This window comes from Aulonocara stuartgranti (genome assembly GCF_965226115.1).
Source record: "Aulonocara stuartgranti genome assembly, chromosome: 9".
Classification (NCBI taxonomy): domain Eukaryota; kingdom Metazoa; phylum Chordata; class Actinopteri; order Cichliformes; family Cichlidae; genus Aulonocara; species Aulonocara stuartgranti.
This window is the reverse complement of record NC_138960.1, coordinates 12,941,872-12,959,068: the sequence shown is the minus strand read 5'-3', so window position 1 is coordinate 12,959,068 and position 17,197 is coordinate 12,941,872. Positions and strand designations below refer to the sequence as shown.

The 17,197-nt window shown below is 43.9% G+C and overlaps 1 protein-coding gene across 1 annotated transcript in view; it reads right to left on the bottom strand.

Annotated features, from left to right (window-relative positions):
* LOC309714695 (uncharacterized protein) overlaps positions 1-16,154 on the bottom strand; it is a 188,078-nt gene extending 171,924 nt beyond the window's left edge. Inside the window, exon 1 of the mRNA XM_082547325.1 lies at positions 16,067-16,154. The gene's annotated coding sequence lies outside the window, so the exon portion shown is untranslated. The remainder of the gene's footprint in view (positions 1-16,066) is intronic.
* Positions 16,155-17,197: the final 1,043 nt, after the last annotated feature.

The window sequence follows — 17,197 nt, the reverse complement described above, 5'->3', positions numbered from 1 at the left end:
TTCCCTGCTAATTGTTACGACATAGCTATGCTGTAAATTTCCCACTGAAGCAAAAATCCCCAGTTAATATTTAAACTTGCGCTAAGTTACGTGGCTCTTGGCAAACTGGACATTTCATATTGAAATGAATTGACGGTGCTTGTGAAACTAACCACACCTATCCTATCAGCACCATTTGGAGATCGCGCCCACACAATATTTTGGTCAGATATAATGCAGAAACTACAGTATTATACCGGTAACACAACTTCGGCTCTTTGCAAGTACCTGCACAGACAGTATGCTAACACGAAGTTAGCCAAGAATCCAGAGTCATGTTAAAGCTGAGTAAATGCTGAACCTTGCCCAGCACCGTGATAAAGGGGGGTGGGGCGTGGGGTGGGGGACGTCCTTTTCAGTGAAGCTACCCACTTTTTGAACATTTGAACCTGGGTGTACTTAAGCAATATACTGCATTACCTTTAAGAAAAGTTCTGTGTAATGTGTAATAACTTTTCTACTTTTTTGAGTATTGATCCCAACACTGATCACAACAAATGAATCAATTCCCATCCTTAGGGAAGGCAGCAGTGGTTTGAGGAGAGATAATTCTGTAATAACATCCCTATAGTCAAAGTAAAATGGTCATACACAGCTGTTGAACATCAAACTATAAACAAATATGTTACATTTTAATGGTTTAGCAGGTAGCATTTATCATCCTGCAGTCACTTTAGTTGATGTGTTGTGATGTTACTCTGCTCATCTGACAGCTCTATGTCTGTTTGTTGGAGCATCTTGATTTGAACCAGCTGAAGGATAAAAACAAATGAGAAACAATTAATCCTTTTTGTTTTATTAGAGACGAGTCGTTTCAAATGAGTTTGTCATAGAAACATTTGTCTCACCACTCAAAGATGCTCAGTGTGGTCAAAAGCATTATGATTCCCACAGTCTTCGTTATAGTGTAGACACCAACCAGGTTTCCAGCTGTAATGAAAAAAAGAGTGATGAAAAATAGCGGCAGAATAAATGTTAAAGAGTAACTGAGGTCTGTTAAAGTGAATCAAAGTCAAGAAAACTTTAATTTATGAAACAAACAGTGCAAACAACTGTTGAAGAAGCATTGTTTTGTTTTTAAAATTTCACAGCTGAAAAACAACATGTTGAAAGATGAAGCACAATCTATAAACAAAAAACCATACCGACGCTCACATAAGGCACACTTCTTTTTGTCTCTTGTATAGGTATAACACAAAAAAGTTTGAAAGAAGGAAAAGAAATTATATTAACACTTTGAAATTGGATTAATTAAAGAAAAATAAAATAAAAATCTGTGACTGACTTTACCTTCACAGTAAGTAAGAGTTGAGAGAGCAATGTCTGCTGATGTCTGATTACCCAGATCATTAGTAGCCACACAGTAATAAACTCCTCCATCTGTTACATTGAAGCTGTAAATCTCTCCTTCAGATACTTTCACAGCTCCATCTCTGCTCTTCTTGAACCAGGTGAAGCTGCTGACTGGAGGTTTGGCTCTGCTGGAGCAGGTCAGGTTCACCCAGCTGCCTGCTGACACCAAACCTGATGGACTGATGGATGCTGAGGTGTCTTTAGGAGCATCTGGAGAAAAAGAAATATCCATAGATCAAACTCTGACTGACACACAAAGATGATCAGTGTGCTCACAAGAATTGTGATTCCCACAGTCTTCACTACAGTGTAGACACCAACCAGTTCTGTAATGCAAGAAGATATCAGAGAAAAGAAATCTGCATGAAATGACAGAATAAATGTGTTAGGGTTTCTGAAAGAGACTCAGGCGCAGGCCAGGGTTTTCCTTTAAGCGAAGGACAGTGCGTTTATTTACAGTGAACACATACACCAAGTGGCTATATACAACGTGCAGGGGAAACGGGTCCGGGTCGCCAGGGTCCGTGGGAAACAGGGTTGGGAGAAGGGTGTTCCACACTTTCTGTACAAAACGTTCCCCCTCAATCACTCCTCTCCGCATCGGGTTCCAAAAACGATCTACACACAAAACGTCGGGTTAGCAGGATAATTATAAGAAATTCTCAAGGTACAGGTTAGCCGAAACACAAGTCTAACTGACACTGATAGCTCAACGATCCAGCGAAGACTAGTGCAGACTCGCCATCTAAGTAGTGCAGTAATCAGCTGGGATCAGCGGCCGGTGTGGTGATGAGCAGGTGTGTGGGCCAGCAGCGGGAGCCCGCAGTGAGCATCGCCGTGGCGAGAGAGAGAGTGAGAGAGAGAGGGCGAGAGAGCAAACAAACCACAAACATATTGCCCAATAGAGGATTGACCAGCGGGGCACAGGGACCATGACAGTACCCCCCCCCCTCAACGGGAGCCCCCCGGCGACCCACCAGGCTTACCAGGATGAGACAGATGGAAGGCCCGCAGCATACGCTTGTCCAGGACAGCGGCCCGCGGGACCCAGGACCGCTCCTCAATGCCATAGCCCTCCCAGTCCACAAGGTACTGGAAGCCACGCCCGCGGCGGCGAGAGTCCATAATCCGCGTGATGGAATAGGCGGGCAAGCCGTCCACAAGCCGGGCGGGCGGAGGGGGCCCGGAAGGAGGGCACAGAGGGCTATTCTGGACAGGTTTGATTTGGGAGACGTGGAACACATTGTGAATCCTCATGTTGCGCGGCAGCCGGAGTTTCACAGAGACGGGGTTGATCAGCGCCGAAACCTCAAAAGGACGAATGAAGTTTGGGTTGAGCTTCTTGGACTCAGTCCTGAGAGGAACAAAGCGTGTGGACAGCCATACCTTTTGTCCCACGCTGTATGCTGGAGCTGGTGTGCGGCGGCGATCTGCGGTCTGTTTGGTTCGGTCCTTTGTGCGCAGCAACGCCGTCCGTGCGGCCCGCCAAGCTCGTCGGCACCTACGTAGATGGTCCTGGACAGATGGTACAGAATGCTCACCCTCGACAGAGGGGAAGAGAGGTGGCTGGAAACCCAGTGAGACCTCGAAGGGAGACAGACCAGTGGCGGAGGAAGTCAGACTGTTATGGGCGTACTCAATCCAGGGTAGTTCATCACTCCAGATGGACTGGTTGGAGGACGCTATGCACCGCAACATTGCCTCGAGCTCTTGGTTAGCTCGCTCACACTGACCGTTGCTTTGGGGATGGTAACCGGAGGTCAGACTGACCTTTGCTCCTAATGAGGAGCAGAATTCCTTCCAGACGCCAGACGTGAACTGGGGGCCTCTGTCAGACACAATGTCTTCCGGGATCCCATGCAAACGAAACACATGACGGGTAAGCAGTCGTGCGGTCTCCATGGCCGTGGGAAGCTTGGGTAGAGCTATGAAGTGGGCAGCTTTAGAAAAACGGTCTACGATGGTAAGTATGACAGTGTTGCCTGCTGATTGCGGCAGTCCGGTTACAAAGTCCAAAGCTATATGGGACCACGGCCTGGACGGAGTTGGCAGGGGATTGAGCTGTCCAGCGGGCGGCTGATGAGACGGTTTATTCCGGGCACAGGTCGCGCAGGCGGAGACGTACTCCCGAGCGTCTTTAGTCAGAGAGGGCCACCAGAAGTAGCGCTGGAGGAAGTTGATAGTGCGGTGGACCCCTGGGTGGCACGTAAAGCGGGCAGTGTGGGCCCATTGAAGTACTTGAGAACGTACTGATTGAGGGACGTAGAGCCGTTGGGCTGGCCCACCTCCCGGATCCGGTTCCGACACCTGAGCCTCCCGAATGGCTGCTTCGATCCCCCAGGAGATGGCGCCCACGACACAGGTGGCGGGGAGAACGGGAGCGGGCTCAGTGGTGTCCTCCGAGACTGAGAACTGACGGGACAGGGCGTCGGGTTTGACATTCCGGGAACTGGGTCTGTAAGAGATGGAGAAGTGGAAACGGGTGAAAAACAGGGCCCACCTGGCCTGTCGGGCGTTGAGCCTCTTAGCTGATTGTAGGTATGCCAGGTTCTTGTGGTCTGTCCAGACGAGGAAAGGCTGAGCCGTGCCCTCCAACCAGTGCCGCCACTCCTCCAGGGCTAGTTTTATCGCCAGCAGTTCCCGATCCCCGACATCATAGTTTCTCTCTGCAGGGGACAGACGGCGGGAGAAGAAGGCACAAGGGTGGAGCTTACCGTCCTTCCGTTGCGACAGAACCGCTCCAACCCCTGAGTCGGACGCATCGACCTCGACCACAAATGGCTGCGTGAGGTCGGGTTGGATCAGGATGGGGGCTGAGGCGAATCGTTTCTTCAGTTCTTGGAAAGCTGCCTGAGCTTCTTTGTTCAACTGAAAAGGAAGCTTGGGAGAGGTTAGCTGGGTCAGCGGCAAGGCAACTCGGCTGAAGTCCCGAATGAACCGCCGGTAAAAGTTGGCAAACCCAAGGAAACGTTGCAGTTGGTGCCTATTAGGAGGTTCCGGCCACTCAACAACGGCTTTTACCTTCACAGGGTCTGGGCGGAGGTTTCCTTGGTCGATTATGTACCCCAGGAATGCAACGGTGGAGACGTGGAACTCACACTTTTCTCCTTTGACGAACAATCGGTTTTCGAGGAGTCGTTGCAGGACCTGTCTGACATGGGTCTCGTGCTCGGATTGGTTTCTGGAAAAGATCAGGATGTCATCTAGATAGACAAAAACAAAACGGTTAATGAAGTCTCTGAGCACGTCGTTCACCAGGGCTTGGAACACCGCAGGGGCGTTAGTGAGACCAAAGGGCATGACAAGGTACTCGAAGTGGCCAAGGTGGGTGTTGAAGGCGGTCTTCCACTCATCGCCCTCACGGATGCGAACCAGATGGTATGCGTTTCGCAAATCCAGTTTGGTGAAAACAGTAGCCCCCTGGAGGAGCTCGAAGGCCGAACTGAGGAGCGGCAGAGGGTATTTATTTTTTACTGTGATGTTGTTTAATCCGCGATAGTCAATGCATGGCCGGAGGGTTTTATCCTTCTTTTCGACAAAGAAGAAGCCTGCCGCGACTGGAGAGGTGGAGGCCCGAATGAGGCCGGCAGCCAGGGATTCCGTGATGTACTTGTCCATAGCGTCTCATTCTGGAAGTGAGATGCTATATAGCCGACTGGTGGGTAAAGGAGCTCCCGGGAGCAGTTCGATAGCACAGTCATAGGGCCTATGCGGAGGAAGTGACTGGGCGCGGGCCTTTTGAAACACCTCAGCTAGGTCGTGATAAACAGAGGGCACATTAGTTAAATCAGCTGATTTCAATACCCCAGGAGAGGGCGTTTCAGTGCTTGGAGGCGAGGCTGCTTTAAGGCAGGTCATGTGGCAGTCCTCCCCCCACCCAGTGACACGCCCCTTTAGCCAATCTATGTGAGGGTTGTGCTGTTGTAGCCAAGGATGGCCGAGAACTAGTGGAGTGCGAGTTGCTTTAAACACCAAAAAACAGATTTCTTCAGAATGATTGCCAGAGAGGGTGAGCTCGACAGGCTCCGTCACCAGAGTGATGTCTGGAAGGCGTTGACCTGACAATGCCGTAACACGTAATGCATGAGGCAGGGGCTCCAATAGTAACCCAAGTTGCCGGGCTAACTGACAGTCAATAAAGTTTTGTTCCGCCCCAGAGTCGATTAACACCGATAGGGAGCGGCTCTTAGAGTGAATGGAAAGCGTGGCCGGTAGTGTTAAACGGGGAGGAGCTTCTTCCTGGCTCAGCTCACCCACCAGTACTCCTACCATCACTGGCGGGCGCGCCCTTTTGCCCGCGAAGGGCAGGTAGCCACAACATGTCCCCTGTGACCACAATAGAGGCACTCACCGGCCGTAATCCTGCGCTGACGCTCCGCCGCGGTGAGATGGGAGCCGCCCAGCTGCATGGGTTCCTCTCCGTCCCCGCTCTCGTGAGTCCGGGAGGGGCCGGCATCCGCCATGGCGCCGGTGCCAGAGACTCCCGCAGCCTCATGGAGGTTGTAGTTCCGCTGCGACCGGCGAGCCCGTAACCGCTCATCCACCTTAATGCACAGGGACATTAGCTCATTAAAGGAGGCAGGGAGATCACACATGATTAGCTCGTCCCTTAATTCTTCTCTGATATTGTTCAGCAACGTGCTCCGTAGCGCCTCCTGATTCCACCCTGCCTCTTCTGCCAGAATCCAGAAGTCGATAGCGTATTCAGACATGCTTCTCCTACCTTGTTTGAAGTTGAGGAGACGGAGAGCAGCGGCCTCTGCCCCGGTGCCTGGGTTAAACACACTCTTAAATTTGGAGAGAAAGTCAGCGTAGGTGATGACAGGATCAGAGTTTAACACAACCTGGGCCCACTTTAGTGCACGGCCCCTCAGAAGTTGAACTAAATAAGTGATCTTCGCCCCATCGTTGCTATGAAAACGCTGCAGCTCGCGAAACGTCAGAGACACCTGAGCCAAAAATCCGGCACATTTGTCAGACTCACCCGAGAATGGTTCCGGTGTGGGTAAAGGTCCGTCAGACGGCGTACCGACCCGCGGTGAGCTACCTGACGCTACGGCGGGCGGTGCCGCCTGGGGAGCCGGGCTGGGCGGCTGGGGATTCCCTGGTTGCGCATTTCCCTCCAGCGGTATTAACTGCGCCACCGCCAGGGTCAATGCGGCGACATCCTGCCGTAGCTGCCCGAGCATTTGTTCATGGCGGGCCAGCGCGGCTTCCTGGGCGGCCAGAGCCCGGCCCACGGGGTCCTGTCCTGCTGAGTCCATAATGGCTGGATCGTTCTGTTAGGGTTTCCGAAAGAGACTCAGGCGCAGGCCAGGGTTTTCCTTTAAGCGAAGGACAGTGCGTTTATTTACAGTGAACACATACACCAAGTGGCTATATACAACGTGCAGGGGAAACGGGTCCGGGTCGCCAGGGTCCGTGGGAAACAGGGTTGGGAGAAGGGTGTTCCACACTTTCTGTACAAAACGTTCCCCCTCAATCACTCCTCTCCGCATCGGGTTCCAAAAACGATCTACACACAAAACGTCGGGTTAGCAGGATAATTATAAGAAATTCTCAAGGTACAGGTTAGCCGAAACACAAGTCTAACTGACACTGATAGCTCAACGATCCAGCGAAGACTAGTGCAGACTCGCCATCTAAGTAGTGCAGTAATCAGCTGGGATCAGCGGCCGGTGTGGTGATGAGCAGGTGTGTGGGCCAGCAGCGGGAGCCCGCAGTGAGCATCGCCGTGGCGAGAGAGAGAGTGAGAGAGAGAGGGCGAGAGAGCAAACAAACCACAAACATATTGCCCAATAGAGGATTGACCAGCGGGGCACAGGGACCATGACAAAATGTTTAACAGTAAATTGTCTGCTGACTGTGTGGAGAGAGGAGGAGACACGCAAAATGAAAACGTGATTGGCTGATTAAAGAACCAAAAACCAAAGGCAAAGCCAATTCAATGATAAACAAAAACCTAAACTGGGAAGACTAGAAAGAAAACATTAAATATCTTAAACGTGAAAACTTGGCATGGATACATTAATAACTAGAAACATGACAACAACATAACAGATGACCGGGGACAAGGAATGAATGACAGCAGACCACATGAATACACACAAGGGTCATGATGGAAAAGAGAACACATGGGGAACACAGCTGGGATGAATGAACATAACGACAAGACAGGAGGAAGTAAACTGAACACACAGAACATGGGATGTAAGCCCGTCAAAGTAAAACAGGAAACACGCAGACTAAGACAAACAGGCTTAACATGACGAACCAACGAGGAAAACGTATACTATAAACCCAGACGTAGGGAAATGGAAACTGGAGATGAGACATGGACATAACTAAGCAACAAACAGGACTTGATGGCTAGGGAGAACACATGACAGATGGAAATGAACACAAGGGGAAACATGTAAACAGAGGGAAGAGAGAGAGGAAGAGACGGGGACACGAAGGAAAACAAGGACATCACTGAGACACATAAAGGACAAAAGGGACTTAAACACGGGGGACATGACAAACTTGCACACTGAAGAAATGATACTAACCAACATAGTGGGAGAGACACTGACATGGGAGGAAACAGGGAAACTGAAACTGAAACTAAATTGTAAATTATACAAAATGGAACATAATAATACAAAAAGGGCAGGCAACTCAAATTGTTTTTAATGTTTAAAGGCTGAACAACCACACAGTGATGGATGAAGCTGATTTTTATAAAGTGAAATTCACTCTCTTATCAATTGTGAAGTATATCACAAAGAAAACTTGAAAAAATGAAAATGCATTTTTTTTTGAGAATAACTGGTGAGTAACTTTACCTGCAACAGTCATATGAATCTCTGTTGATGTCTGATTACCCAGATCATTAGTGGCCACACAGTAATAAACTCCTCCATCTGTTACATTGAAGCTGTAAATCTCTCCTTCAGATACTTTCACAGCTCCATCTCTGCTCTTCTTGAACCAGGTGAAGTTGCTGACTGGAGGTTTGGCTCTGCTGGAGCAGGTCAGCTTCACCCAGCTGCCTGCTGACATCAAACCTGATGGACTGATGGATGCTGAGGTGTCTTTAGGAGCATCTGGAGAAGAATATTAACACAAATCCCTATTATTCATTATAAACTAAGCTGTAGTGCCTCTGCACCTCACTGTACAATACCTTTGTGCAATACTTTTGTAAATAGTCAACAGTGCAATAGACTCAATACTTGAAATGTGCAATTCACTTGTATTTTTATTTTTTATTCCTATTTATTCTATTTATCCCCTTCGTATAGTTTATTTATATTTGTCTCTGTATTTATATATGTGTGTGTGTGTGTGTGTGTGTGTGTGTGTGTGTGTGTATATATATATATATAACAGTTCTGTAACTGTAACTTTGGTCGTTGCTGTGCTTTTTTTGGAAGTCGAATTTCCCAGAGGAACCCACCCGAGGGATTAATAAAGTTCTATCTTATCTTATCTTATCTTATCTTAAATAGCTGACTTCCTATAAATGATGATATGTTGACAGGATCCAACAACAAACTCTGATTGTCTTACATGAAACACTGAGAGTCTCTTCTGTCTCTGCTGTCTTGGTGTCTTTTCCTCGGTTCACAGGGTATCTGGCAGAGCAGCTGATCTTCGTTCCATCATGTGTGTCTGACAGAGTGATGTTCTGCTGGATTTTAGTTGTAAAGCTTCCATCTGTGTTTTGCTCTATTTTGTTGTGAGAGTCTTGTTGGAGATTCCAGGTGAGTTGAGGAGGGGAGTGTGGACAGGGAGTGAGAGCTGAGCAGGTTATAGTGACAGACTCCTTCTCCTTCAGATCACCTGGGATTGTAATATTGGACCTCCAAGGAGAATCTGTGGTTTCACAACACAAACATCAATACTACAGAGCACACATCAGCTTTTAAAATCTTTAAAACTTGTCCTGTGAAATTTTACTATTAAATTCAGACGTTTAGAAATGTCATCAAGTCCTCAGAATAATAACAGTGCATAGACTGAAATAAGAAATTATAAACATTCTCTTAGTGTCAGGCTGTTGGGACAATTTTTCATGGTATAAAATCTAAAACATTTTTTTTTTTACCTCTGACTGTTATTTGAAGTGGGTTACAGTCTGCTGTCGCCTTGAATCTTTCACTCTCTACTCTGAAGAAGTATGTGTCTGTGTATGTGGTGGTTAAATTAGAAAACAGAGTGGTGCAGTCTCTCTGACTCAGGTTCCCAGTAATACTCATTGGATAACCTGCACCATTACTGTTGTAGATGACGTTGGTTGGATTTCTGGCATCAATTTTAATCCACACTCCAAAGGTTTTTCCTGTGCTGATAAATGTCTGTGCTTCTTTGGGTTGGAAGCTACATGGGATTTGCAAACAAGATCCACTCAGTGCTTCCATCGTCTTTGGTGCAGTTATGGAGAGTGCTGTTTTATCAGAACAACCAGCCAAAGCACCTATAAATAAAATTTAATGATTAACCTGTTCAGACATTAATATTATGCAATTAATTACATTATTTTTCATTCTCACATTTCTGAGCAAATTTTTCTCTTTTTTAATTTTTTTAAATTTAGAATTTAAAAAAATCAAAAATATAATTTTTTTAATAGAGAAAATAAAACACAACATATATATAAAACAATTCAAAAATATGAGATACATAATTTCAGAGGTTCTTACGAATTCAGGATGCCTTGGCAAAATGTAATGTTTCCATTTGTCACAAATCTCAACAAATGTATCAACCTGTTAGAAAAAATAATTTTTTCCATTTTGAACAACCTCATGCCAGTCATTTAGTGATGGGATTTTTTTCCACTTAGCCATCTCTTAGTGATAGTCTTACGGGCAGCCAAGCTCAAAGTGCCATATAACAGCTTGGTCACTTTATCCACGTTTACTGAGTATAAACATCCAAACAAGAGTTCATTCCAGTTAAAAATAATCTGTAACTAAGAGTGTATCGAAACCCAAAATTTGTTTTTCAGTGGGCAGGACCAAAACAAATGGAGGCGCTTTCTGAGCAAAGTATTCTCTTTTTTAAAATTAGTGAGATAACAACAAACTTTTTTATTCCTCTGTCGTTAACATTTTGTACATAAAACATTTTAATCTAAAGTCAGGATATAAAGAGTTTGAAAAAGTAATGCTATGCTTGCTTGGTATCTAAATAATGTTCACTTTGTAAAATAACTTCAGTGTTTTTGAATGACTGAACAAACAGCTCACCTGAAACAAACAGGACAGTCAGTAGCATGCCAACCGTCATCATGTTCACAGAGCTCTATTGCCTGAATATCTAACGAGAAAAAAAATGAAACACCGTTAATGATTATTATCTATGGTGCTGTAACATTATACTTATTTTGTATTTTAAGATTCACGGTAAACTTTTATCTGCACATTTTCTTCTGTTATAAACATTTAAAATATAAAGTTGTAGTGACACAAAGCTGTTTATTTAAAACTGGAACATCAGTAAAAAAAAGTTATATATTCACTTGTCAGCACATCAAAAAAAGGAAAAAAAGTTATAGCACAGAAAATTATTGAATAAAATCAATAAAATGTTACCAAAGAAGCCCAAGTGTATTCCTATCATTTTACAGTTTTTGCAAAATTACAGTGAACCGTGTCAGCCAATGTTGAAGAAAAGGAAGTACAGAAAGATGCTGTTTAAGAAAGTGCATTAAAATCAGTTTGTCACAAAGCTGCTAGGTGTCACATGATGCCCTAAAAACTGTTTAGAAATATTATTTCTAAACAGTTCTAAACATATTATTTATTTTATGCATCAGTTCATTGATTACAATAGAAAGTTACTCAAATTACTTTTACAGTGTGTAAACCAGGGTGGTCAAAATGTTGAAATATAATCAGAATAAGTGCATCCTTAAGTAAAAACAACTGACTGCTCTTTTGTATCCGAGTGTTTACTCTTGGGATGCTCGTAATTTGATTCACAATTTTAAACAGTACATATAATTGTTTATATGTTTTTATGGTCAAACAATTCAGTAAACTACAGAACACATACATTCATACAATCTGCTTAAAACAGGCTGTGAATAGAAAAAAACAAGCTGTGAAACAGTGGCACACCGAGCTGATTTGAAGCTAAAACTCCAAACATAAACTGTTTTTATTCTTTCAGCTCTGTGCTGTTTAAGGGTTTGAGAGTAGAGTATAAATATCCAAGCAAAATTCAAACATAGGCTTAGTCTATGTTCCAATTTCATCAACAAGTATAGTCCTGTTTTAGGATCATATTTTAATGCTTATAGAACAATAAAAATGTAAAATTGTTCATTGCCAATTGAAAGAAAAAACCCCTCATAGAATAAAGCTATGTCTTAGAATTTATTACTGATGGTCAATAGAAAAACACACAGAATTTATACACAACTGAAAGAATTTTACCCCATTTTACACCCTCTTAATTCCCCCACAGACACCTGAGGAATCTTCTAGAAATGTGTTTTCAGTATTGTGATATACGCCACTAAGAAGTGAACGATATTGCAGTACAAGAAAACCCAGGTTTTACCCTGAAGTTACCTGGGCAAGGCAAAATCCTGCTTTTTAGTATAGGCCTCTCATGTTATTCTACCTTAAAAGATAAATAAGCAAATCTTTCGGACTTCAAAATCTCATGGAAGCACTAATTACTTGGGAGCTGGAAGCACTGAAGTGAATTTGTAATGTGTTCTGGTTTCCCCTTGCACCACCATAAAAACAGTGGTGGAAAACAGACTACCCAAGGAAGAGAGAAAGGAGTAAGGATGTTTTCTGTTAGAGAAGCACATTAACAGAAGATGCACAAGAAAACACAAGCTGAATGCAGTCTACATAGCATGTCAATGTTTCCTTGGGCAAGATACTGAAGGCTGAGTTGCTTCTGCATGCATGCATGCATATATATGTCTGTGTGTGTAAATGCTGAATAGAAAGCACTTAAAAATAGAAAAAAAGCTTGTGTGAAGGGGTGAATGAGCTGTGTTGTAAAAAGCACTTAGTGCTCAAATATGGTAGAAAAGTTCTATAGAAGAAAAATATTTCTTCTGTTATTTTAAAGCGAACTATGAGAATTATGATATGCAGCATCACACTGGCTTAGGGATATGGTAGGAGCTTCATGTAAGTTACATCTACATAGACAGGACTGGCAAAAAGTTTAAAAATAACTTACCTTTTAGCTTCTTTATCAGTTCCTCAACACAAGTATTAAAATTAAATTTTTGTGTAACCACATTTGCGCTCTTTCATCAACACATGGTTAATTGTGACTCCAGAAGACAAACAATGAGCAGAACACTCACGCAGAGAGCTAAAATTTTGCTTGGAGGACTCAACCAACTTCCTTCCTGACCAACTTCCCCAAAATACAAAGTCTCATTGTCACAAGCGCATACATTTACATATATATTTTAGCACATCAGCACTGGCTGCATCAGCACTTAAAATAATCACAAAGTGTGACAAAGGCCTCAGTAGCAACATATTTTGGTTGTTGAGGAGCACCACCAGGCGTGTGATTTTTTGATGTGAGTATAGTTATTAAAGACAGCACTTATTTTGTATCTGAGCTCAATAAATGATATTTCATTTTTAATGAAGCAACAAGTCTAAATTTTGATTGTATGCTATTAATTAATAGGATAGACTGGAAATAAGCTATTTCTGTTAAATCTCACCTTCTACTTCTGCAACTGTCACGGGCTGCGACGGCAGACCGTGGAGTTGTAGGGAAAGAAGGGCCCAAACGCGAGACTCTAGTGAAAGACAGTGGATTTATTTATGGACAGAAACGACAACTATATACAATCCAAGCACTGTGACTCCTGTGGCGATTCCTCTAAGAATCCCACACAGTGCACGTGTCCATAGCAGTGAAAAGGTGACAACTCCAAAAACCCGATTCCACTCCGTGATTTCCCCTCGTGACGACGTTCCTGACTCCCGACTCCTGGTGACACAAAAACACACACAGCTCAGCAGGCAGCCTTTAGTAGTGAAGCCGATCTCAACACACTACTCTACGGAGGTACTTAACAGGTTCGACTTATAATTCCGCGCCGACTGGGGCTCCGCCACCTTCTTAAATAAGGCGCCCCTCATGAAGCCATCAGCTGTAGCTGGTGAGGGCTAATGGGCGGCAGGTGCGGCAGTCCCCAGTGCGGGAACACTTCCGGGTCGCAGTCCCCTCATCAACCCCAAAACATCCGGGAGCACACAGGGAGAAAGGACAAAAAGGGAGAGAAAACCACCATAACATATGGAAAAACATATACAAGAAATACATGAGCTCTGGGTCATCAGACCCAGACCATGACAGCAATGTTTATGTTGATAGATGTAAATGACAAATCATGTATAATCTTAGTGGTAAAATACAAAATTATTATAAAAATCACTCCATCTAGGAGTTTTGTTTAGAAACATAACAGTACGCACAAATAATCTATTCATTTATTCCCCCCCCCAAACAGATCTCAGTGAATAGAAATAGTGGGTTGTTGTCGGATCATTTAAAAGCATAACAAAATCAGTAAACTATTTTTGTAACTTAACTTAAAAACTAAACGTAAAAACCTAACTTGCATTTTTTTTGTATTTCTATATATGCCATGGTGATTTGTCAAATCAAATACTTTTCAAAATATTTTTTGTCTTTTTTGAATTTTTCTGTTGATGATGAAACCCTTTCAACAGGCTTTTGGTACTCTGGTACAGTTTTTTTAAATATGTTTCTTTTGACATTTTACAGAAATGTCGGGACAATAGACTTACTGAAGTAAGAATTTAGCATTTAAAATAAGGATGCTTGCATTTCGACAGTGTTTTTCATTTATGTTCTTATTCGGCCCTCAGTTTGTTCTCAGGGTGGTTTAGTCACGGCTTTATATACATACAAACTCAGACCTCTCACTGATATAACATTACAAACATTCTTGGAAACTGCAACTGAAAATCCTGTAAAATAAATAATTATATAACAATAGTTATTCAATAATTATTGTCAAGAAGCCTGAGATCCCTTGGCTTAGCTTCAACAGAAATTAGGCAAAATACCTGAAATCCAGCCTTTGTGGTTGTAATGTAGCATAGACTGACAGAGTTTTAGAACTTTTGCTGGTAGTTATTTCTGCTGTAATCAAATCAGAAATGTAATCAAAATACAATCATAAATCAGTAACTCTCTCTAATGTACAATGTCTCTGTGCAGATGAGACCTTGATCTCTGTATGTGTGTGTGAGGAGTTTGCCTAAAAAACTGTCTGTGTGTGTAGATAGTGAAGCAGGCAGAAAGACAGAGAACAGTGAAGGTTTTCGATTTTATTATGCATTAACAACCAGAGGAAGTAATTTTCAAAGATTCCCTAAGATTTTCTCTGAATACGGGACGATTCCGTCTTTTTACAGGACGGTTGGCAACTCTACTAACTAACCTTATGAATTAAATAAAGTTCACTATCAGTACCATAGCACCCACCCAGCTGTATAGAAACTCCGTCATGCTAGCTAGTACAAGTTATTGTAACTGACGGTAAAAACTCAGCACAACGAAAATAAACTCCACCTAAACTTGGTTTATATCTGACTCAGATAGACTGCAGGTCATAACTTCTTACCTGAAATTCAGTTCACCTGACACTCGGACCGGCGGCCGCCTCGGGTCTCTCCTCCTCCTGCCTCCCCTTTACCTCATCTACCTGCTGGTCTCTTGTGGCAGCTCCGCCATAGCCACCACCAAACAACTGAGTTATTTTACACATTTGGCAGCATCTGGCCAATCCATCACCTTTCATTGTTTATACTGTTATAAAAAATTTAAAAAAAAAAAAATCATCGGCCCATAAAAACCACTGGCCAGCGGGCCCCGATGGCCAGTCCAGCTATGACTGAGGCTTAAAGTGTGATATTCAGAGGAAGCCAAACATGGGCTGCAGTCTGGGGACAGGTCAGTGAGTGATGGTAAAAGGGCTGAAACAGAGGACAGTAGCATCAGTAGTATCAGTGTGAAGTCTTAAATGTGTTGCAGGAAATATCCGAAGTGATTAACTTGCAATGGCTTACTTGTTTGCAGGTAGAGGCACATGTGGGGAGGAGGTTGGTTTGGGTGAGTTTAAGGTGTTCCAATCCGTGAGAGCAGGGAGGCAGGTGTAACAGAGTTAGAAAACAGCTTAATAAATATCCTCAAAATTGATGTGCTTTCTGAATAGTTGAAGCCACCTGGTGGACAAATACCACAACTGCATTGTTAAGGTTCTAAATCACTGCACAGTACATGCCTCAGCAAAGGAAAATAATCCCAAGCTGGAGGTAGGTGCACGTGAGTGATGCTGTTTTCAGTTTTGTATGTTCATTAGTAAAAACAATTTCATAGCAGTAATTGGTAATATTAGTATTTTTATTAAGAGCAGTACTAGCATGTACCCTGAAAGTTACAGTCATTTTGGTTTATTAATAGTAACTTTATTCACAAGTAGTATTTTTGGTGAGCATGGTAAGCTAATACTAGTTAGCTTGTTGGGTGCTTTCTGCTTTCTAGTGTTAATGTTTTCTATGAGATTGTAACTGTTCTAATCCTTGTTATCAGGACTGAATGTTGCAGTTTCATAACACTGTTGATGTCGACTCTGTGCTGTTTCCTCTGTATCAGTTACCAGAATAAGTTCCAAGTTCCAAGTTCAACTTTATTGTCACTTCAACCATATACAGTTTAAAAATACACAGTGAGGCGAAACAACGTTCCTCCAGGAACCAAGGTGCTACAAGACAAGTTAGTGCAAAAAAAAAAATAATATATAATATATCTAGTAATAATATTGTGCAAAAGAGCATTTACAGGTTGGTGTGTGCGATGGTTTTGTGGTGTAGGTCAGTGTGTTTGCGCTTTGTGTTGGTTAGTCAGTCCAGTCTCAATGTTTTGAGGTATTTGAGTTAAGCTGAGTGATAATGTTAGTGTATGTGTGTGTGTGCGTGTTTATCAGTCAGTCCCTTTTTGCTGAGGAGACGGATGGCTTGTGGAAAAAAGTTGTTGCACAGTCTGGATGTGCGTGCCCGAATGCTTCGGTACCTTTTTCCAGATGGCAGGAGTGTAAAGAGTGTGTGAGAGGGGTGTGTCCGATCAGCCACAATGCTGGTGGCTTTGCGAATGCAGCGTGTGGTGTAGATGTCCTCAATAGAGGGTAGAGAGACCCCGATGATCTTCTCTGCTGTTCCCACTATCCGCTGTAGGGTCTTGCGGTCTGATATGGCACAGCTCCCAAACCAGACAGTGATGCAGCCGCTCAGGATGCTCTCAATAGTTCCTCTATAGAAGGTGGTCAGGATCGGTGGTGGAAGCCGGGCCTTTCTCAGTCTTCTCAGAAAGAAGAGACGCTGTTGGGCTTTCTTGTGCAGGGAGCTGGTGTTGAGGGACCAGCCGAGGTCCTTCTCCAGGTGTACACCCAGGAATTTGGTGCTGTCAACGATCTCCACAGAGGAGCCGTTGATGCTCAGCGGTGAGTGGTCGCCTCGTGTCCTCCTAAAGTCAACAACCATCTCTTTTGTCTTGTCAACATTCAGAGACAGGTTGTTGTCCTTACACCAGTCCGTTAGTCTCTGCACTTCCTCTCTGTACGCTGACTCGTCGTTCTTGCTAATGAGACCCACCACGGTCGTGTCATCAGCGAATTTAATGATGTGATTTGAACTGTGTGTTGCTACACAGTCATGAGTCAGCAGTGTGAACAGCAGAGGACTGAGCACACAGCCTTGTGGGGCCCCAGTGCTCAGTGTGGTGGTGCTGGAGG